The sequence below is a fragment of the Scyliorhinus torazame genome, chromosome 17, assembly GCF_047496885.1.
Source record: "Scyliorhinus torazame isolate Kashiwa2021f chromosome 17, sScyTor2.1, whole genome shotgun sequence".
NCBI classification, from domain to species: domain Eukaryota; kingdom Metazoa; phylum Chordata; class Chondrichthyes; order Carcharhiniformes; family Scyliorhinidae; genus Scyliorhinus; species Scyliorhinus torazame.
Genome location: NC_092723.1, coordinates 164,539,836 through 164,562,431, shown reverse-complemented (window position 1 = coordinate 164,562,431; position 22,596 = coordinate 164,539,836). Strand labels below are relative to the sequence as shown.

At 49.1% G+C, this 22,596-nt stretch overlaps 2 long non-coding RNA genes across 6 annotated transcripts in view; one reads left to right on the top strand and one right to left on the bottom strand.

Moving 5' to 3' along the window:
• The window catches only part of LOC140394361 (uncharacterized), a 224,502-nt gene extending 217,669 nt beyond the window's left edge, over nt 1-6,833 (bottom strand). The window contains exon 1 of the long non-coding RNA XR_011935863.1: nt 6,645-6,833. This is a non-coding gene — a long non-coding RNA (uncharacterized lncRNA). The remainder of the gene's footprint in view (nt 1-6,644) is intronic.
• The window catches only part of LOC140394360 (uncharacterized), a 50,274-nt gene continuing 29,734 nt past the window's right edge, over nt 2,057-22,596 (top strand). Inside the window, exon 1 of one of the 5 annotated variants that reach the window (XR_011935858.1) lies at nt 2,057-2,151. This is a non-coding gene — a long non-coding RNA (uncharacterized lncRNA). The other 4 variants (XR_011935860.1, XR_011935859.1, XR_011935862.1 and 1 more) reach the window with 4 other exon arrangements.

Below are 22,596 nucleotides of genomic sequence, written 5' to 3'. Positions count from 1 at the left end.
TCACCTCCTTATGGTCGCAGTTCCTAGCGAGCGCGGTGAGTCTCTCCACGTACTCGTCCAACGTTTTCCCAGATCGCTGCCGACAGGTCGAGAGCAAATGCCGGGCGTGTACCTCGTTTATCGGCTTAACAAAGCACTTCTGCAGGATTTCGACCGCTGTTTCGTACGTAGTAGCCTTTTCGATCAAGGAGGAGAGTCTGTGGCCCAACCGGGCATGTAGTAAGTTCAGCTTGCGAGGTCCGCCGACTACAGTCTCTGAGGAGTTCAGGTAGGCCTCAAAGCACCGGAGCCAGTATTAAAATATTTCAGCAGTCTCCGGCGACCGAGCGTCCAGATGGAGCTTCTCCGGCTTTCGATCGCTGTCCATCTCGAAGTAATCTGCTAATTAAATTGAGATACCCTCAATTACAACTCGAGAGAGATGATTGGTAATACAAAGGCTTTAATTAGCAGAGAACCAGACAGCTGCCGAGAAGTGTGCTCACTGCACGCTGCCCACTGAACATTACCTTATATACGGCTCCCTGGGGGGGCGGGGGGGCGGCCAGAGCCGGTGGCGGAGTCCCCCAGGGTTCCAAACCTAGTCTTAAAAGGATCATTACATTAAGAGTACAGTTATCATTCATCACACACATCTTTGAACTATGGAAGGAAACCGGAGCACCCTGAGGAAACCCAAGCAGACACGGGGAGAACATGCAAACTCCACACACTCACCCAAGGCCAGACTTTGACCCGGGGCCCTGGCGCTGTGAGGCAGCAGCGCTAACCACTGTGCCGCCCCCTAATAGGTTTAGTCCCAATGTGAATTATAATGATTGCTCTAAAGGACAAGCAAAGTGGGATTGTTTTAAACTAAAAAAAGACTTTAGTAGCAGAATTAATAATGATATACAACAAAGTGATTAGCACATTTAGTTAAAAAAAACTTCTGTGATTCGAGGAGCAATTAGTTTGTTGAGTCAGAATTGAGTTTTGGCTATTTTCTTTTCCTCTCCTACCCTTGGATTTTCACTGAAGGGAAAGGGCACAATATTCCCAAAACAAAGGTTAGATAGAGAATGTCCTCTGGTGAGAGAGTCCGGGACAAAGGGGCATAACCTTAATATTAGAGCTAGGGCCATTCAGGGGTGATGTCGGGAAGCACATCTTCACACAAAGGGTAATGGAAATCTGGAATCCACTTTCCAAAAGGCTGTTGACAGTTTCAGAGCTGAGAATGATAGATTTTTCTCGGGTAAGAGTGTTATGGATTACAGAATAAAGGTGGGTACGTGAATTTAAAATGCACTGCAGGAACTCACAGAGATGCTCCTCAGACAGAATCTGTGAAACCCACTACCAGTACCATCCAGAACGACCAGGGCAGCAGACACATGGGACCACCGCCACCTGGAAATTCCCCTCTGTGGTGGTACGGCCCCTTTAAGGATCATATGACTGGCTCAGGGCCAATCGCACAGGAGCGTGCGAGTCTCGGCCAATAGGGAGTTTGCGGAGGGCCCTGGGAGCAGGACCCTGGGCAGTGTGGACCCAGGGGCCGAAGTGATTAGATCTGTTATACTGAGTTCAATGTCTGTTACTTATCTGTCTTTACCTTTCATCAGTAAACCCCATGTTAACTAATGGAAGCTTCCCATGTATGTCTCGAGCTACCACACCCTCCAAACCCCACACCAGCCTGACTTGGAACTATAACGGCGTCCTTTACTGTAACTGGGTCAAAATCCTGGAACACCCTCCCGACCAGCACCGTGGATATACCTACAGTGGTTTGAGAAGGCAGCTCACCATCATCTTCTTAAGGGCAATTAGGGATGGGTAATGAATTTTGGCCGAATCAGCAGAGCCAACATCCCTTGACTGAATAGTTCAAAAGACGCAATAATCCTATGGTGTTGATGCAAGTGCCACCTCCAACAACAACAACGCCTGTAATTTCTCCAGCCCTTCACACCGACGGGATCTTCCAGTCCGCCGATATGAACCGAGATGTCAATGACCGCTGGCCCTGCTGCTAGAAAATTCCAGCCAAAAACTGCTTATGCAGCACCTTTAACGTCGTAAAACATCTCAAGGCACTTCTGCGGAGTGATCAACAAGCAGATGTTGACACTGAGCCACAAAAGGAGATTTAAGGACAGGCGAGAGGTAGGTTTTAAGGAGTTCACGAAGGTGGAAAGAGATTTGAATTGAGCAGAGAGGAGCTACTTTGTATCGGCAATGTAAGGAATGTATAATGGGTTGTACGAAGGGAAGATGCAAATGATGTCTGTTAATAAGAGTCTACAATTATGTCTAAAATAAAGATTGTGTTTGTGCTGTCAGCAGAACTGTGACTGTGTGGGCCGGAATACTTTGCACAGCATTAGAACTCAGTTCTTAATTATACGGATTAACTGTCCTCGGTTTATGACGACTATGTCTAAAGATTTCGGAGGAGTTGTTTATGCCTCTTAATTATATTTAATGCTGTTGAATTCTTTCTCTGGCAAGCTGAATGATAAGAGGTTTACCGTGTTGACAGAGGTTTGTATTAAATAGGAATCCACTTTCTGATGATTTCCACTCTTTTGTCATTCTGAAAAGCACAATACCCATGTATTCCTTTTGAGCCGAAAACCCTTGGAAAGGGAGTTTTTAAAAAGGCCTATGCTTGTATTTGCACAGAGTGTAGATTACATGGTTGAACCAACACAGCATGCTTAACTTAGAACTTTTGTGCACTTACGACCAGAAGGGAGGTTTGCATTTTTGTAACACCTTCAGCGCTTCACAGTCAATTAGGTTTAGCACAGGGCTAAAGAGCTGGCTTTTAAAGCAGACCAAGGCAGGCCAGTAGCACGGTTCAATTCCCGTACCAGCCTCCCCGAACCACCCGAATGTGGTGACTAGGGGCTTTTCACAGTAACTTCATTTGAAGCCTACTTGTGACAATAAGCGATTTTCATTTCATTTTCAAGTGCTTTGAAATGTGGCCACATTTGTGGGCCGGGATTCTCCGAGCCCACGTTGAGTCGGAGAAGTGCCGGGCGGGGGTGGGGGGTGGGGAATCCTGCCACGCCGCTCCGACGCCAGGCCGCCGATTCTCCGGTCGCCAGAGAATCGGCACCAATCGCGCCCGCGGGGTCGACACGGCGCAGGTCAGGGGCTGTTGAAAGCGCCCCCCCCCCCCCCTGGCAATTCTCCACGCTTGACGGGCCGAGTGCCCGCCGAGTTCCTGGCGGCGTCGTTTGTGTATGGTCCTACCCGGTGGGACCTCGGCGTTCTGGCTGCGGGGGCCGTCCTGGTGGGGGGGGGCGGGGGAGCCGACTCCACGGTGGCCGGGCCCACGATCGGGGGCAACGGATCGGCGGGTGGGCTCATTCCAGGGGTGGCCTATGTCCTTCTGCGCCGGACGGCTCTGCCATATTGTCCAGGGGCCGGCGCAGAGACGGCTGTGGAACGCATGTGCAGACCCATGCTGGCCATGGCACGGACCAACACCAGCTGCAGTGGGCCGGCTTTCGCCGCCGGAGCAGCGCACAGCACTCCGGTGCTGTTCTCGCCCCTGAGGAAGGGGTGAATGCCTGGGCCTGGAGACCCGCTGACGCCAGCGTCGCTCGCGCCGGTTTTGACGCCGGCGCCAACACTTGGTGGGATTTCGGAGAATCCTGGCCATGATCTTCGAAGTGCAGCAGCCAGGAAGATTTGACAGCCATGTGATGAAGAAGAGAGAATCTGTTTTAGTGATGCTGGTTGAGGGATACATATTGACCGGTGCACTGGGGAAACTTCCCTTCTCTTTTATGAAATAGCTACAAGAAGCTCCCCTCCAGCAAACTTTATGTGCGGGATTCTCCAGTCCGCCAGCCGTATTTTCCTGCATGGCACGCCCGCGCCAGCAGCGGGATTCTCCGTCCCAGCAGCCGGCCAATGGGATTTTCCATTGTGGCCACCCCACGCCGTCGGGAAACCCGCAGGCGTGGGTGCGCTGCCAGTGGAGCGGAGGATCCACCGACGGAGAATTTAATTCTGGCTGAGCTTACCTACATTTTCTAGCCCTCTCTGTTTACTCACTTGACGACAATCGCCTACTGCCCCTTCTGGACTTTCCCTTCTCACTGAACGGGGAGCACCCTCTCTTCCATTCTCCCATGTTGGTAACTTAACAGTGCCTGGTGGCGTGGCCAGACAGAGCTCTGCATTCAGGCCATCTTGGCTCTGTAGCGCAGGATGGTGGGTCTCCGTACATTGTACGGGTCAATAGCTTCAATTTGGAATGAGCTATTTATTAGCTTTAGCAAACTGCTGTTTGGATGATTCCTAAAGTGTAAATTAAGCTGATTAACTGAAAGTTACAGCATCGCTAGTCAGAAATTTCACCATGAACCCTCTATACGTGTTGGCTTTTATTTAACGTTTCTCTTTATTCACCACCTTCCCACCAAGACTAATTCTTTGCTGCAACTTTGAGCATATCTAACCACAATAACCAACAACCTCACGATCTTCACTAAGGCATCCACATTCCAATCTTTTCATATTCTTCTGCTCCCTTTTGTGTGGCTTCCGAAAGGTTAAAAAAACCTTTCTGAAAGGGTACAAACTGAATGGAGGTGAGGAAGGCCATTCGGCCCTTCCTAGTTAGTCCATTCCCCCTCCCTTTTTGTTGCTATTTCTTAGGAGGCATCACCTCCCAGAGATTAGGACCTGGGCAGCTGAAGCCAGGGCTGCCAATGGATGGGTGATTAGAACTGGCGATGCGCAAAGAGTCCAGGATTGGTGGAGCACGGCTAACTTGGAGAACGTTATAGCTGGAGGGGATTGCAGAGATTGGGAGGGGGAAATGCCATCAAAGCACTTGCGAACAAGGATGAGAATTGTAAAATTGAGGCAATGATGGCAAGGAGGCCAATGCAGGCCATCAGGCACAGAGGGGTGATAAGTGAATGGGACTTGCCATGCGGTAGGATAAAAGTACTTCATTGGTCGTCGGACACTTCAGGATGTGAAAATCTCTGTATGAGTGCCAGTTCTTCTTTTCAAGTCTTTCTTTTATATGAACCCAGATTAATACGTAAATGTGAACTGCCCTTGCTAAGTGATTCCTTGGACACCTGATAGCCTTCTGAAGAAATTGTTGGAGAGCCAAAACAAACACGAGTGTCGAGAGTGGGAAGCTTGGAGCAATGTGGCAACCTATTTAGTGAAAGTAGGAGCGCGTCCAAACCATCAGAGTCTAAGGAACAAATAGCCTCATTCTTCCCGACGATTTGACACCCGGAAAAGCAGTAAATAGCAGGTTCTTTTGGGTTATTTGCATCTTTCAGAACATTTAAAATACACTGTGTGAAATCCGATTACTGCAAACCAAACAGAGCGCTGTGTTTTTTACCCTTTTAGCCTTGCGGCTCGTTGTTTAACTAATAAACCATTGACCTCTGGCAGAGATAGCCCCTGGGTTCATTTTTTTTTCTCAAAAAAAGAGGATTTCTAATGCTTTAAAGGGAATAAAATAACATGGCTAACAGAAGTGGCCCCTTGCTAAATAAATAACGTGAAGCCTGGGCCTAGGGGAACAAGTTCTTTACCTTGTAACTTCCAGCTTTGCAACCTTGCTGCTGAAGGACTCCACAGGCACTTGGCTTTCTTGCATTATCGTGACGAGTGGCGGGCTCGCGAGGTATTTTTCTTCTGGGTGGGAGGTTGGTGCATGGTGCAAGTGAAAATTAAGAAGATTGAAGCGGGCTCTTTGGAATTAAGCCCCCCCCCAAAAAAAAAAACCTGTACATCTCGCTTAGCTACCCCACCCGCCACACCGCACCTCCTGTATGTGTAAATTATGTGTAAATGTGTAAACCATTCACCTGAGGAAGGAGCAGCGCTCCGAAAGCTAGTGACATCGAAACAAACCTGTTGGACTTTAACCTGGTGTTGTAGGACTTATTACTGTGTAAATTAGAGACTTCAATGTCTACTTTTAACTGCCTTTGACTCAGCCAGGAGGGGAAGCACACACGTTGCCCACCAAACGGGTGCCAGGAAGCTTCCAGAAAAAATAAAACGAGTGGACCGCACTTTTCTGTTTGTCTTTCCAAGGCCTTCCTGCGTGGTGGAGACCCAATTTTGTTTCCCCTGAATGCAGTTGGAAGCAGAAGGTGCCGCTTGCGCCTCAGAAAATATTTTTCCTTTGCCGGACGAACACTGATGGGAAAATATTCAGCGGCTTGTGCTACCTCTTGAGGTCGGAGACTGCGAACCTCACCCGGCCCTTGAAAGAGTCCCCACCGGGAACTGTGCTGTTTTACTGCGGCTTGAAATACAAAGTTTGTTTAAAAAAAAAAGTGACAGGCATGAATTTTCTGAGGACTAAAGGAGTCGCACGCTGTATCCCACCCCTTTAGATCCCTTGAACTGGCTCACACCGGACTTGAGTTGGCGCGCAGCATTGGCATCTCTCCCCTGTGACCATAGATTGGGAAACACTCCTGGTGATTCAGCTGACTTCCTGTGGGAAAGTTGTCTCGCCTCCACTTGCTATTTCTACCAGACTAAATGTATCATCACCAACGAGCTTTGAACCAAAGGGGCTATTTTACTCTCACCGTAGCAACTGTTTCCATGACAGCCTAACGTTACTTTTACTTAATGAAGCAACAAACCTGCCTCTCTTTCTCGTCACTGGGGTTCGGAGAGCATTAAAAAAAAAACCCCGATCGTTCCAATTTGCCGTTTTCTTCCCGGATTTACAGGGATCAGGGGGAGGCTGCGACAGCTCCGAATGTTTGCTTGCCGGCACTTTGTCTCGGACGGAGCATGTTGTCCCTCATTGCAGGGGTCTTATCCTGTCATTTCTGCGAGTAGCTGAGTGGATCCCCATTGGGCCCTGGCCAATTCAGAGCCAAATGTGAATCATTGAAAGAGTTACTTCCTCTTGCAGTGTGTGAGAGAAGTTGGCGCTGTTCCACCTGAGATAAGTGACCACTGTCTGAACCCACAGGCTGTTTGGGCACGGTGGCACAGAGGTTAGCACTGCTGCCTTGCAGCGCCAGGACCTGGGTTCAATTCTGGCCTTGGGTGACTGCCTGGAATTTGCACGTGGTCCCCATGTCTGTGTGGGATTCCTCTGGGTGCTCCGGTTTCCTCCAGCAGACACACAGATGTGCAGGTTAGGTGGATTGACTGTGCTAAATTTCTCCTCGGTGTCCAGAGATGTGCAGGTTAGGTGGGATTACGGGGATGGGGTGGGACTGGGAATGAAGTGGGGTGGGGGGGGGGGGGGCGGTCTAGGGTGCTCTTACAGAGGGCCAGAGCAGACTCGATGGAACAAATGGCCTCCATCTGCACTGTATGGATTCTACGGATCTTGGCCTTTTGGACTCAATTTCCACTCAACCTTATTTGACGCATCACCTGCCATTCTCTACCCTGTCTGCTCCAATCCTCTGCATCCCGTTCCCGATAGCCTATTTCAGGAGCACCCTGTTTATGATCTTGCTGGGGGGTGGGGTGTTAAAATTTGTCAACTCAGACTTTTGAAACAAAACCTAGTTTGTGCTGCTGCCAATGTGCCCGAATGGCTGAAGAACCAATGACACCCGCCCTTTTGTTGGGCAGGCCCTTGCTTTGTGCTTGAGCACTGGAGAATTGGGTCACTGGGTGGTGGAGACAGCACAGCACCTTTGACAGGGCATCAGCAATCTGTGATCAGGGCAAGCAAATGTGTTCTTCCAAACCAATCAGATCGAAGAATCATTAATTAGCCGCGTAGAGCCCGAACCAGGAACTTTCTGTTAGAATAGTGAATTCTCACAACGCTGAGGACCCGGGTTCGATCCCAGTCCGGGTCACTGTCCGTATGGAGTTGGCGCATTCTCCCTGTATCTGTATGGGTCTCACCCCCACAACCCAAAGATGTGCAGGCTAGGTGGATTGGCCACACTAAATTTCCCCTTAATTGGGAAAAAAAAGAATAGTGAAGTCAATATCAAACCAAATAGTGAAAGTGAGATAAAGAAATTGGGCTAGGAGAGCCAGAGAGATATTAGGCAGGAAGAAGTAAAAAGTTTTTAAAATGTTTTTTTTAAAAAAACTCTTCAATTAAAAGCTGAAGGAATGAGCATCCACATTTGTTCATTTTCAGTGCTGGCAGTAATTAAGATTTATCATGCTGGTCAAGAGGTATCTAGACTTAAAATGACTTGACTTAAATTTGCGTTGCACGTTCAGTTTGTGTCTATGGGGCACGTTGAGAAGTCTTATGCTGTTCAATGTGTTTCTGTGGTTGGTTTGTGGAGCGGAAGGTGCAATGGTGCGACTTGGACAGCAATTTCTGGATTTTTCTCTTTATTCAGACATCTCACCCTTACCTGAAGCCACTGTGTGCTTTATGCGTAAATAATGATGATTGCCTACATGTAGGCCAGACTGGGTAAAGATGACAGATTTCCTTCCCTGTTGTATCTGGAAACAGATAGGTTCACATTAGTGAAGGCCCTTTACAATGGTTTCCAGATTGTGCAGGTAGTGTGAGCAGGTGTGGCCAGTGAGATCGCCTTTATTTATCTCCTCCCCCACTAGATCTTCTTCCCACAGGGTTACAGTTGCATCTTCAGCCCATCCTGTGACAGGGAGTCCCACTCCAATATGATGGGTTGGCAACTACGACCACAATAATCCATTGTGAGGTGCATGTGCTCTCCTGTCTGCCTCAGCAGCTCCCTCTTCTAGCGGGGCTCAGGAAAGAACATTGCTGCTCGTATAGCTCACGTCAAGTGCTGCTCAAGCTCCACTTCTGTGCTTCCGGTTTGTCAATGTCCCCATTTTACAATTCTCAACCTTGATGTCAATCACACCTCCCTACCTCTGTAACCCCTTGCATCTCTGCAACCCTCTGAGATCTCTGCACTCCTCCACTTCTATCTCCCAGTACATTCCCGATTTGCCCCACCATTGGCGACTGCGCCTTCCACTGCCTGGGGCCCAAGCCTTTGCTTTTTTTCTTTTAAGATGTTCCTTTGAGACCTACCTCAGTGACCACCTGTCCTGATAACTCCTGAAATTAACACAGAAAATGTTGGAAATATCTGATAATCTTTCTGTGAAGCGCCTTGGGTCATTTTATTATGTTAAGGACATGATAGAACTGCAAGTTGTTGTTATGATGTCAGACATATTTCCTTATAGACTCACGTAGGATTACATCCCAGTGTCATGTGTGAAATGCATTCCTGAGGTAGACAGCAAGAGAAAAATTCTCGATGGTTCCCCTGAACTAGGAAGTCAATTCTTCCCATGTCTGAATTCTTCCCCACCCACCTTCTATTATTCTGGTTTTCCAGCACAAGAACAGGCAAAGTCTTTATGGAAATGATAAAATGGAATGAAATTTGCACATTTTTCAATTGTGTCGACGCACAAAGCTAAATTTAAACAATAATCACCGTAATCCTCCAGTCTGAGGCTATTGAGGTAATTTGGGTGGTGATTATGCATTGTTACTGCTGGCCTGTTAAAGTAGGGGTTTAGATTCAGAAGGCCCGGTTGTAGATTTAACCCATACTCAGACTGTTCATGATGGTAAAATATGCCAATAATTGAAGCCAAGTTTCCACTCATTATTTCTCGTGGTTTAAATACTCATACAATTAATTTACAGGATGTGGGCATCGCTGGCTAGCCCAGCATGTATTGCCCATCCCTAATTGCCCTCGAGAAGGTAGTAATGAGCTGCCTTCATGAACCATTGCAGTCCCTGTTGTGTAGGAACACCCACAGTGCTGTTAGGGAGGGAGTTCAGGATTTTGACCCAGAGACTGTGAAGGAACAGCCAATATATTTCCAAGTCAGGATAGTGAGTGACTTGGGGGAAGAGCTTCCAGGTGGTGGTGATCCAATCTGTCTGAAGCCCTTGTCCTTCTAGATGGTAGTGGTCGTGGGTTTGGAAGGCGCTGCCGATGGAGTCTTGGTGAGTTCCTGCCGTGCATCTTGTAGATGGTACACATGGCTGCTACTGTGCGTCCGTGGTGGAGGGAGTGAATGTTAATGGAAGGAGCGTCAAGCAAGCGAGGTTGCTTTGTCCTGGGTGGTGTCAAGCTTAGTTAAATAAAGAGGCCAAAAGCTGAGCTTGTTTTTCAGAGCAGAGGTGGGTGCTTGGTTTTCTAAAGATTTGAAAGACTTGCATTCATTTAGCACCTTTAATGACCCAAGGACACTCCAAAGCACTTTACAGCCAATTAATTACTTTTCAATTGTAGTTGTAATGTAGGAAACACTGGTAGTCAATTTTAGCACAGCAAGATCCCACATACAGTAATGTGATAATGACCACTTGTTCTTGTAGCCCCCGCATTAATATGGCTAGTCCAGTTCAGTTTCTAGTCAATGGTAACCCCCAGGATGTTGATTGTGGAGGATTCAGTGATGGCAGTGCCATTGAATGTCAAGGGGCAATGGTTAGATCCTCTCTTGTAGGAGATGGCCATTGCCTGGCATTTGTGTGAAGCAAATGTTACTTGTCACTTGCCAGCACAAACCTGGGTATTGTCCAGGTCTTGCTGCATTTGCATCAGTGGACTGCTTGAGTGTCCGAGGAGACCTGAATGGTGCTGAACATTGAGCAATCATCCGCAAAAATTCCCACTTCTCACCTTATGATGGAAGGAAGATCATTGATGAAGCAGCTGAAGATGGTTGGGCCTAGGACACTACCCTGAGGAACTCCTGCAGTTCTAAAGGAGATAGCTGAAGAAATAGTGGAGGCGTTAGTTATGATCTTTCAAAAGTCACTGGAGTCAGGGAAAGTCCCAGAGGATTGGAAAATCGCTGTTGTAACCCCCCTGTTCAAGAAGGGAACAAGGAAAAAGATGGAAAATTAAAGGCCAATTAGCCTAACCTCGGTTGTTGGCAAGATTCTAGAATCCATTGTTAAGGATGAGATTTCTAAATTCTTGGAAGTGCAGGGTCGGATTAGGACAAGTCAGCATGGAGTTAGTAAGGGGAGGTCATGCCTGACAAACCTGTTAGAGTTCTTTGAAGAGATAACAAATAGGTTAGACCAAGGAGAGCCAATGTATGTTATCTATCTTGACTTCCAAAAGGCCTTTGATAAGGTGCCACACGGGAGACTGCTGAGTAAAATAAGGGCCCATGGTATTCGAGGCAAGGTACTAACATGGATTGACGATTGGCTGTCAGGCAGAAGGCAGAGAGTTGGGATAAAAGGTTCTTTTTCGGAATGACAACCGGTGACGAGTGGTGTCCCGCAGGGTTCAGTGTTGGGGCCACAGCTGTTCTCTTTATATATTAACGATCTAGATGACGGGACTGGGGGCATTCTGGCTAAGTTTGCCGATGATACAAAGATAGGTGGAGGGGCAGGTAGTATGGAGGAGGTGGGGAGGCTGCAGAAAGATTTAGACAGTTTAGGAGAGTGGTCCAAGAAATGGCTGATGAAATTCAACGTGGGCAAGTGCGAGATCTTGCACTTTGGAAAAAAGAATAGAGGCATGGACTATTTTCTAAACGGTGACAAAATTCATAATGCTGAAGTGCAAAGGGACTTGGGAGTCCTAGTCCAGGATTCTCTAAAGGTAAACTTGCAGGTTGAGTCCGTAATTAAGAAAGCAAATGCAATGTTGTCATTTATCTCAAGAGGCTTGGAATATAAAAGCAGGGATGTACTTCTGAAGCTTTATAAAGCATTAGTTAGGCCCCATTTAGAATACTGTGAGCAATTTTGGGCCCCACACCTCAGGAAGGACATACTGGCACTGGAGCGGGTCCAGTGGAGATTCACACGGATGATCCCAGGAATGGTAGGCCTAACATACAATGAACGTCTGAGGATCCTGGGATTATATTCATCGGAGTTTAGGAGGTTGAGGGGAGATCTAATAGAAACTTACAAGATAATGAATGGCTTAGACAGGGTGGACGTAGGGAAGTTGTTTCCATTAGCAGGGGAGACTAGGACCCGGGGGCACAGCCTTAGAATAAAAGGGAGTCACTTTAGAACAGAGATGAGGAGAAATTTCTTCAGCCAGAGAATGGTGGGTCTGTGGAATTCATTGCCACAGAGGGCGGTGGAGGCCGGGACGTTGAGTGTCTTTAAGACAGAAGTTGATAAATTCTTGATTTCTCGAGGAATTAAGGGCTATGGAGAGAGAAATGAAATGAAAATAAGAGCGGGTAAATGGAGTTGAAATCAGCCATGATTGAATGGTGGAGTAGACTCGATGGGCCGAATGGCCTTACTTCCGCTCCTATGTCTTATGTCTTATGATGTCCTGGAGCTGAGATGATTGACCTCCAACCACCACAACCATCTTCTTTTGTGCCACATATGACTCCAACCAACAGAGAGTTTCCCCCCTGATTCCCATTGACTCCACTTTTACTCGGGCTCCTGATGCCACACTCGGTCAAATGTTGCCTTGATGTCAAGGGCAGTCACTCTCACCTCACCTCTGGCATTCATTCTTTTATCCATGTTTGAACCAAGGCGATAATGAGATCAGGAGCTGAGTGACTCTGGCGGAACCCACATGAGTGATAGTGAGCAGGTTATTGCTGACTTTGCTGCTTGATAGCACTGTTGATGACTCCTTCCATCACTTTGCTGATGATGAAGAGTAGACTGATAGGGCGGTAATTGGCTTGGTTGGATTTGTCTTGTTTCTTGTGTACAGGACATACCTGGTTAATTGCCGGATAGATACCAGTGTTGTAGCTGTACAGGAACAACTTGGCTAGGGACACATAAGTTCTGGAGCGCAAGTCTTCAATACAATTGCCGGAATATTGTCAGGTCCTATATCCTTTGCAGTATCCAGTGCCTTTAGCCGTTTCTTGATATCACTTTGAGTGAATCAAATTGTCTAAAGGCTGACATCTGTGATGCTGGGGACCTCCGGAGGAGACTGAGATGGATCATTCACTCGGCATTTCTGGCTGAAGATTGTTGCGAATGCTTCAGAGGCATTTGCCCTCCATCCGGATGGATCTGCTTGCCTAGATTTAGTGCACTGGATTCCAGCCCAGCTAAGGTGTTGTTGATTTCCAATCTATCCCAGAAGCTCCCACCTCTCCGGCTGAGGTTGCCAAGAACAGGCAGCCCTCTGAGTGGCCCTGCAGGATCAAAAACTGCAAACTGTCGGTCTGGCTCCCAACAGGTCTGGACCCCACCTGCCCCATCCCATTTGGTCCCGATATGGAGGGTCCCGAACCCTGCAGAAAGATCCAACTCACAGAGTAACAAAAGCAAGGATAGACCACTAAATATGTCATAAATTGCTGGCGAGGTCTCAACTGGAGTATTTGCCAGTATTTTATTCCCTCTCCCACCCTGGAAGCGGATGGCAGGTGGGTGAACGGCGGTGTAAAATTGGGTTGGATGAAGGAAGGCACTGTACCCATTGCCGACCCACCTCTCAGCAGTGGGGAGAGGTATCGGGCAACCTGCCCACCCATGGGCTAAGTGAGGCCAGCCATTAAGTGGCAAATTAATAGCTATCCATGGGCTTTTCCTGCCACTGCTAGTATTTTACTAGTCCACGAGTTGGCAAGTGGTTTATTTAGATCAAGAAGACAGCCAAGATGAAGACTCTGTACAATGGTGGAGGCACTGGAAGAGAATTATATATCCTGAGAGCATTCTGAGATTTCCTGTTGTAAGGAGTAGGAGGAAGAGGCAGATTTCTTACCAAGAGCGCTTTAGCGAAGATTGGCGAATGACTACCTGACTTTATTAGACAGGGTACAACCTGAAGAATATTTTAATACTTTTGGAAAATGCTATTGCCAACAATATGGTAGTTCCTGAAAGGCTACTCAAAGCATAAAATGTACATTATTTCACATTTGAGTCTATTCAATCATATTCTTGTTTAGTAAACATCTTTCAATGCATTATGCAAGAGAACATTCTAGTAAAAAAATAAAGAATATTTGCGAATCACATATGTCCTCAATCTGCATCCAGAGTCTCTTCAATTTTTGTGCATTTGTATTAATCAGAAATGAGCCAAAGTTTCAAAATTCTAACCTCAATGGGGCAACAAGAGAGTCAAATTGTGTGACCTCTTCGAAATAATTGCCGTGCGTCTGGGACTCTCCTTGTTGGGTGGTTTCCAATTGATGTTCTTTTGATGAACTGGGAAAAGGTTTACAACCTGCCCTGAGCACCACTTGATTTCTCATTAGCTGAGGAATGGTGTCTGGAGCACACATTCCTTTCAGCTAATCAGCGAGTAATACAGTGAGCTGATAACAGATGAGATACTCCTGCCTTTCAACTGAGCCCTGGTGTTGCACTTTCCAGCGTTGCTTATCTGTTAGAATTTCACATCGGAGCGCCCTGCCCCACCGATCTCTTTATCCTGCATTGGATTCATTCATCTTCAACTTATTGGAACCAGTTTGTAAATGCAAACCCGGTTTGAGTTTGAGATTTTATGCAGAATTGTCCACTGAGGGTTTCCTTTGGCAAAAGCAATGTTTACACTCCCCCCCCCCCCACCCCCACCCCTTCCCCGGCATGTCAAAGAACCTTAGAACCTACAGCACAGAATGAGACCATTTCATCATGGTTGTGCCAGGCCATCGCAAGAGCCATTCAAATGAGTCCGCTTTCTCCAAAGTTCGACAATGTTTCTCCCTTGCACATTCCCTTTTGGAAGTTACTGTTGAATCTGCTTCCAACACCCTTCCAGACATTATTATCATTATTGTATATAGACAACTGCTCATCATGTGATGTGCACCCGTCTGCTTTGTGGTGACACTGTTTGTCTGTGAGGTATTTAGCACACTTGGCCTGTCTGCCTGGTGTCAGTCTCTCTTGAGTACAGTAGTTATCAGTGCTGGCTCAACGAATGGTTCTGGGTGTTTCCAGTATATTGCTACAGAGTTTGAATGTGGTCACTTGGTGATCATAAACATTCATCGTGTGTTTGGGCAGCTCTGGATTCTGTCATGTGAGACTTTCCCTTTTTGGGACTTTCCTGCTGATCTGTGTTTCGCAATGAGCTGGTTTGCACTGAGATTGGAAATAGTTTGACACAGTTACTTGCGCTCCAATCTCGCCCTCCATTTCTAAACTGGCATGAAAGAACTGTGCCATGCTTCTTCTTTACCTCCACTGACTTCATGGGGTGAATGTATTGTGGCGTGGCACTGTTGATGTTACATCCCAGTGGTGTGTGAGAGTGTAGGAGACATTCCTTCAATACCAGTAAGTTCTGTTGCAATTAAGCAGCCAATGAGAAGTGAATCAGTCTGGAGTACGGAAAGTGACAGTGAGCTGCAGACTGTGAATGTATTCAAACCACAATAAATCCTCTTCTGCTTCATCATTAAATGCCCGATTATGAGGAGCTCCAACCACAATTTAAGGAGAAAGGAAAAAAAAAAACCTTGAGTACGCTGAGGTGCTCAGACTAGGAAATGATTCAATCAGTTGCACCAACATTGTCAGACTGGAGACACAAAAAAAATCAGACAGTGACTCTTCAAGGCAAGGTTTCATATTTTACATATTTTTTTTGATTTGCCTTTCATGGTTCATGGGCGAGGAATGTGTGAGATACCGGGGCAGCTGCCACTACCTGTGTGACCATATGCCAGTGTGGATTTCTGCCTTCGACAGGCATGGTTAGGGGAGACAATGGGAGGAGGAGTTGTAAAGGGGACAGTGTAATCTGGGTTTCAAAGGCCGCAAAGAAAATGAGCTCACAAATGACATAAAAGCCTCAATTAACATTCCTTTTCTGTTATCGTTATGGGAGACATTCCCTATAAGGGCATCTTGAGAGCCATACATAAAGTGTGTGATGGGGAAGAGTCATGAGTAACAGAGGGAGCCAAAAACACCATAGTGTTGAGTACGAGACAGCTTGAAATGTTTATTAAGAGTAGGTTATACCTGACAGAAATGCATTACAGATAATAATAATAAATAATTACTGTTGTCTCATCCCTCAAAAGATCTACTCCTGATGTCCCGCAATAAATAGATTAATGACAGAACTGAGAGTGACTTGAGATGTCATGTGTGTCGCTGGGCACACTACAGGACATTGGGAAGATTGGATTAATCAAGGTCTATTTTTTGGACTGGTTAAGAATGCAAATAGAAGCGTCCCAATTGAGCAGTCATTTTGAAGTGACTGCTGAAGGTTTTCCTTTTGCCCAGCGTACTGTGTGCATGGAGGCTAGGTGGGTGGTGATAATTTTTCTTCCGAGACAGTTAATGGGAGGTCACTTCTGGAGGATTACGTTGTGGCCCTTGGCCATTCCAGCATGCATCTGACCCTTCGCTTTGTGTTGGTTCCACTTGGATATTGTAATCCATCTGACCCCTGGGCTTAACTCTGAAGGTGCAATCATCCATTTTATCTTCCTCAATTCCACCTATCCAGAGATAATGCCTGTGTGCAGCGAGAGTTTGTAATCCCCGCCAGGGATCTGAATTAGCCATTTTAACATTAAATGCTGTTGTGAGAAAGGGAAAAAGGACTTGCATCCCCATAGTGCCTTTCACAACCCCAGGACAACCCAACGAGCTTCACAATGTTTGAAGTGTCGCGATTATTGTTCTGTAGGGAACATGTCAGCCAGTTTGCAAACAGCGATGCGATAATCCTCAAATACGCTGTTTTATTGATGTTGATTGAGGGACAAATATTGACAGGACACTGGAGAGAACTCCTCTACTCTTTTTTGAAATAGTGCCATGGTATCTTTTACTTCCACCTCAGAGGGCAGGTGGGGCCCAGAAAGATGGCATCCGTGACAGTGTAGCATTACCTCAGTAAAGTCAACTCCCTCTATGGTGAATTTGTTTACCTGCTGTTGTGTGTTCATTGTCTGTTCCTAGTTGGAACAGGGTCACTTTAAGATTCCGATTGCGTGACATGTTGATGCTGTCGCCGGTTGTTTGCCTGGGCAAAGGGGCAGTCTATCCCAACAACCTTTCCAATAAATCTCTGGTTTGTTCCTTCGTGGTCTGCAAACCCCTCCTTTAAAAATACCACAAAGAAAACTGGCGACGAGGAGGTAGGAATCATGCTGGCAGACTTCTGGAGAAGTAAAAATATATACAGAAAAATTGTTGATCCGTGCGCAGACATCTGAAAAGGATTAAGAAGCTAAAACCTAGGGGCAACGCGGTGGCGCAGTGAGTAGCACTGCTGCCTCACGGCGCCAAGGTCCCAGGTTTGATCCCGGCTCTGGGTCGCTGTCCGTGTGGAGTTTGCACATTCTTCCTGTGTTTGCGTGGGTTTCGCCCCCACAACCCAAAGATGTGCAGGCTAGGTGGATTGGACACCCTAAATTGCCCCTTAATTGGAAAAAATGAATTGGGTACAGTAAATTTATTTAAAACGTTTGTTACCCCAAAGTGGCGAACCAAAATTTAAACGTAGATCTCAGAGGAAACGACGTTGAAAAGTAGCTCGCCGCACGCTCCTCCCAGAAAAATCTGGAACATAGTTGCCAACAATGGTACTGAGCTGGGGGTGTTCCAAAACTCGGATGGAAACAGACTGAGCTCAGGGGGTTCCTTGATTGAAAAAGTAGCCGAGGTAGTGCTAAAAACCTCATGGCACATCGTGCTTCTGCAAACCCTTTCCGTGGTCAGAATTTTTGGCATCGTAGGACCATATGATGAGAACACCGAGAGATGGAGCTCATTATACTGAAAGGTTTGATTATTTTGTCCAAGCAAATACAATTGCAGCAGCTATTGTATTCCCAACTTTCCTGAGTATAGTTGGGGGTGGGGGGGGGGGGGTGGTGGGGGGGGGGGGGGTGGGGGGGGGGGGGTGGGGGAGAACATTCAACCTCTGGCGAAGTCTGGTGCAGCCAGAAAAACCAGGCTCAACACCTGTGATGAGATTGTGGAGATGCTGCAGGGCCACTTCTCACCTAAAACTTTTGCCGAGAGGTTCAGGTTCCATAAACGTAACCAACAAGAAGGTGAATCAATCACACAGTTCGGAGCTACTTTGAAGAAATTAGCTTGAACACTGTGAATTTGGAGATGTCTTGAACGACACCATTAGAGATAGACTAGTGTGTGTATTAAGGAGCAGAGCTAGACTCCCGGGTGTGGCTATGCAGAGCTAGGTCGCATGTTCGGTAGCTCCCGCTTGGAACGGACTTTTGGGCTCTTTACAGGGCCCCCACGGCATTTGTTTGACATTTCCCGGGAAGAAGACTGCAACTTTCCCCCAACAGTGTCCCCCAGGAATGGTATGTCTCTTGGTTACCAGACCCGGCAGAAACAGTAAAAGATTTGGCTTTAACTGCAGGATAAACAAAGCCTCTTCCAGCATGCAGGCGGGGGATGGGCAAGCTTAAAGCTGCAATCTGACTTGAGGGCCTTTATTAAAGGTGAATTCTAGCAGCAGAGGGAACAACTGTGAAAAGACCTACCAAGGCCATTGAAGAAGCGGGGACAAGGCTTCCGGTGGCGGCCATGGAGGAGTAGGTCGCGCATCCGGCAGCTCCCGTCTGGAATGGACTCTCAGACCTTTTTCAGGAGTTTCCACAGACTTTTTGGGGCAGATTGGTGAAGCGAACACTGCCAAAAGGATTCCCTCTCGAGACTTCCGGTTGCGGCTATGTGGAGCTAAGTCGCACATTCGGCGGCTCCCGCAAAAACTGACTTTTGGGCTCTTTTCAGGACCCCCAAGGGCACTTTTCCGACGTTTCCCGGTGTGGGAAGGAGTTAATAATAGCTCCCCGTCAGTACATGGCTTTAACTAGGAGCGGGGCGACAAAAAAGGTGGTGGTGGACCAGAAGAAGGAAGGGTAGAAGGAAAAAATGGCGGCGGGAGGAGACCAGGCAGCGTGGAGGCAGTGGGCGGAGGAGCAACAGGAGGGTATCCAGCGCTGCCTCAGAGAGATTAAAACGGACCTGCTACAGCCGATGAAGGCTTCTATTGATAAGCTGCTGGGGACACAGATGGCCCAGGGGGTGGCGATCCGAGAGGCTCGACAAAAGATCTCTGACAATGAGGATGAGATCTTAGGCCTGACGGTAAAGGTGGAGGCGCACGAGGCGCTCCACAAGAAATGGCAAGAGCGGTTCGTGGAGATGGAGAATCGGTCGAGGTAGAAGAATCTGCGGATTCTGGGCCTCCCGGAGGGGCTGGAGGGGCCGGACGTGGGTGCCTATGTGGTCACCATGTTGAACTAGCTGATGGGAGCGGGGTCCTTCCAGGTGCCCCTGGAGCTGGAAGGGGCCCATAGAGTGTTGGCGAGGAGGCCCAAGGCTAACGAGCCTCCGCGGGCGGTGCTGGTGCGGTTCCATCGGTTCGTCTATCGGGAGTGTGTGCTCAGGTGGGCCAAGGAGAGGAGCAGCAGGTGGGAGAATGCGGAGGTTCGGATATATCAGGACTGGAGTGCGGAGGTGGCAAAGAGGAGGGCCGGGTACAATCGAGTGAAGGCGGTGCTGCACAGGAAGGGGGTGAAGTTTGGCATGTTGCAGCCGGCACGATTGTGGGTTACCTACAAGGACCGGCACCATTATTTTGAGTCTCCGGAGGTGGCGTGGGCCTTTGTTCAGGCCGAGAAGCTGGACACAGACTGAGGGTCGGGATAGGCGATTGGGGACTGCGGTGGATATGTTATGCCTATTTTTGGTTCGGGGAGGGGGGGCTTTGCATTGTTTTGGGTTTCTTTTTCTCTGTGTTTTTCTATTTCGGGTTGGGGAGGGTGGATGGGGCGGGTTGGGCACTGTTTTGGTTGGTGGCGCGGCCTGGTAGGTGGAGAGCGCGGGCTTTTTTCCCGCGCCGAAGTCTGGGGGGGGCCGGGCCGGGGCGGGGAAGCGAGGATTGTTTCCCGCACTTAGAACGGAGGGGGAGGGGGAGAGCCTGTGGATGGGGAGCGGGAGAGGAGGGTGGGCCACACAATGGGAGGAGTCGAAGGGGAGGCGGGAGTGGCCAGGGTCAGCAGGAGTCAGCTGACTTTCGGTAGTGCAATGGGGGGAGTAAACCAGCTAGGATGGGTCATAGCCGGGGGGGGGGGGAATCGAGTTGCTGCTGCGAAGGTCAAGGAGGAGCTGGAGCGAGTGGGGTGGGTCGAGACGGGGGTATGCCGCTGTGGGGAACGGGCCGGGTGTGGGGTGTGGGCGCGTGGCTGGCCGAGGAGGGGTCATGGCTAGTCGGCGGGGGAGGGGGGCGGGTAGCCCCTGATCCGGCTGATAACCTGGAATGTAAGGGGACTGAATGGGTCGGTTAAGCGGGCCCGCGTATTCGCGCACCTGAAGGGGCTCAAGGCTGATGTGATTATGCTCCAGGAGACACACCTGAATGCGGCAGACCAGGTAAGACTGCGGAAAGGGTGGGTAGGTCAGGTGTTTCACTCGGGGCTAGATGCCAAAAAGCGAGGGGTGGCAATCTTGGTGGGAAAGAAGGTGTCATTCGAGGCGTCGAGCATTGTGGCAGATAATGGCGGTAGGTACATAATGGTAAGTGGTAAGTTGCAGGGAGAGAGGGCGGTACTGGTCAATGTGTGTGCTCCGAACTGGGACGATGCAGGTTTTATGCGGCGTATGTTGGGTCGGATCCCAGACTTGGAAGTTGGGGGCCTGATAATGGGGGGAGACTTTAACACGGTGTTGGATCCGGCACTGGATCGCTCCAGGTCTAGGTCAGGGAGGAAGCCGGCGGCGGCTAGAGTGTTGAGGGGATTTATGGACCAAATAGGAGGGGTGGACCCTTGGAGATTTGCAAGGCCGGGGGCTAGGGAATTTTCATTCTTCTCACATGTCCATAAGGCTTATTCTCGAATCAACTTTTTCATTTTGAGTAGGGTGCTGATAGCGAGAGTAGAGGATACCGAGTATTCGGCAATAGCCATTTCGGACCACCCCCCCGCATTGGGTGGACTTGGAGATGGGGGAGGAGAGGGACCAGCGCCCACTGTGGCGCTTGGAGGTGGGGCTGTTGGCGGACAAGGAGGTGAGCGAGCGGGTTCGAGGAAGTATAGAGAGGTACTTGGAGACCAACGACAACGGGGAGGTCTGAGTTGGGATGGTATGGGAGGCACTGAAGGCGGTGGTGAGCGGAGAGCTGATCTCCATTAGGGCCCACAAGGAGCGGAGGGAGCAGGGGGAGAGGGAGAGGCTGGTGGGGGAGATGGTGAGGGTAGACAGGAGGTATGCGGAAGAGCCGAAGGAAGGATTGTTGAGGAAGAGGCGCAGCCTCCAGGCCGAATTCGACCTGTTGACCACCAGGAAGGCGGAGGTGCAGTGGAGGAAGGCCCAGGGGGCGGTCTACGAGTATGGGGAAAAGGCAAGCCGGATGCTGGCGCATCAGCTTCGGAAGCGGGACGCAGCTAGGGAGATCGGGGGAGTTAAGGACAGGGGAGGGAGTGTGGTGCGGAGTGGGGTTGGCATCAATGGGGTCTTCAGGGACTTCTACGAGGAATTGTACCGAACCGAGCCCCCCACGGGAGGGATGGGCCGTTTCCTGGACCAATTGAGGTTCCCAAAGGTGGAAGAGGGACTGGTGGCCAGACTGGGGGCCCCGATTGGGCTGGAGGAGCTGATCAAAGGGATAGGAAGCATGCAGGTGGGAAAGGCACCGGGGCCGGACGGTTTCCCGGTCGAGTTCTATAAAAAATATATGGACCTGTTGGGCCCTCTGTTAGTCAGGACCTTTAATGAGGCAATGGAGGGGGGGGCTTTACCCCCGACGATGTCCCGGGCACTGATCTCCTTGATCCTGAAGCGGGACAAGGATCCCCTGCAATGTGGGTCTTACAGACCGATTTCCTTGCTAAATGTAGATGCCAAGGTGCTGGCGAAGGTCTTAGCCACGAGGATTGAGGATTGTGTGCCGCAGATCATCCATGAAGACCAGACGGGGTTTGTGAAGGGGAGACAGTTGAACGCGAATGTGCGGAGGCTTTTGAACGTTATCATGATACCGGCGTGGGAGGCGGAGATAGTGGTGGCGATGGACGCTGAGAAAACCTTCGATAGGGTAGAGTGGGGGTACCTGTGGGAGGTGCTGAAGAGGTTCGGGTTTGGGGAGGGGTTTGTCAGTTGGGTTGGGCTGTTGTATGAGGTCCCGATGCCTGGTGTGGCCACAAATAGGAGGAGGTACGAGTACTTTCAGTTGCTTGAGGGACGAGACAGGGGTGTCCCCTGTCCCCCCTGCTCTTTGCACTGGCGATTGAACCCCTGGCTATGGCACTGAGAGAATCGAACTGGAGGGGGTTGGTGTGGGGTGGGGAAGAGCATAGGGTGTCGCTTTATGCGGACGACCTGCTGCTGTATGTGGCGGACCCAGTGGGAGGAATGCCAGAGATAATGAGGATCCTTCGGGAATTCGGGGACTTTTCGGGGTACAAGCTCAATATGGGGAAGAGCGAGCTGTTCGTAGTTCAGCTAGGGGACCAGGAGAGGGGGATTGGCGAGCTCCCACTAAAAAGGGCGGAGAGGAGCTTCAGATATTTGGGGGTCCAGGTGGCCAGGAGCTGGGGGGCCCTGCATAGGCTTAACTTTACAAGGCTGGTGGAGCAAATGGAGGAGGAGTTCAAGAGGTGGGACGCGTTGCCGCTGTCCTTGGTGGGTAGGGTGCAGTCAATCAAAATGACGGTGCT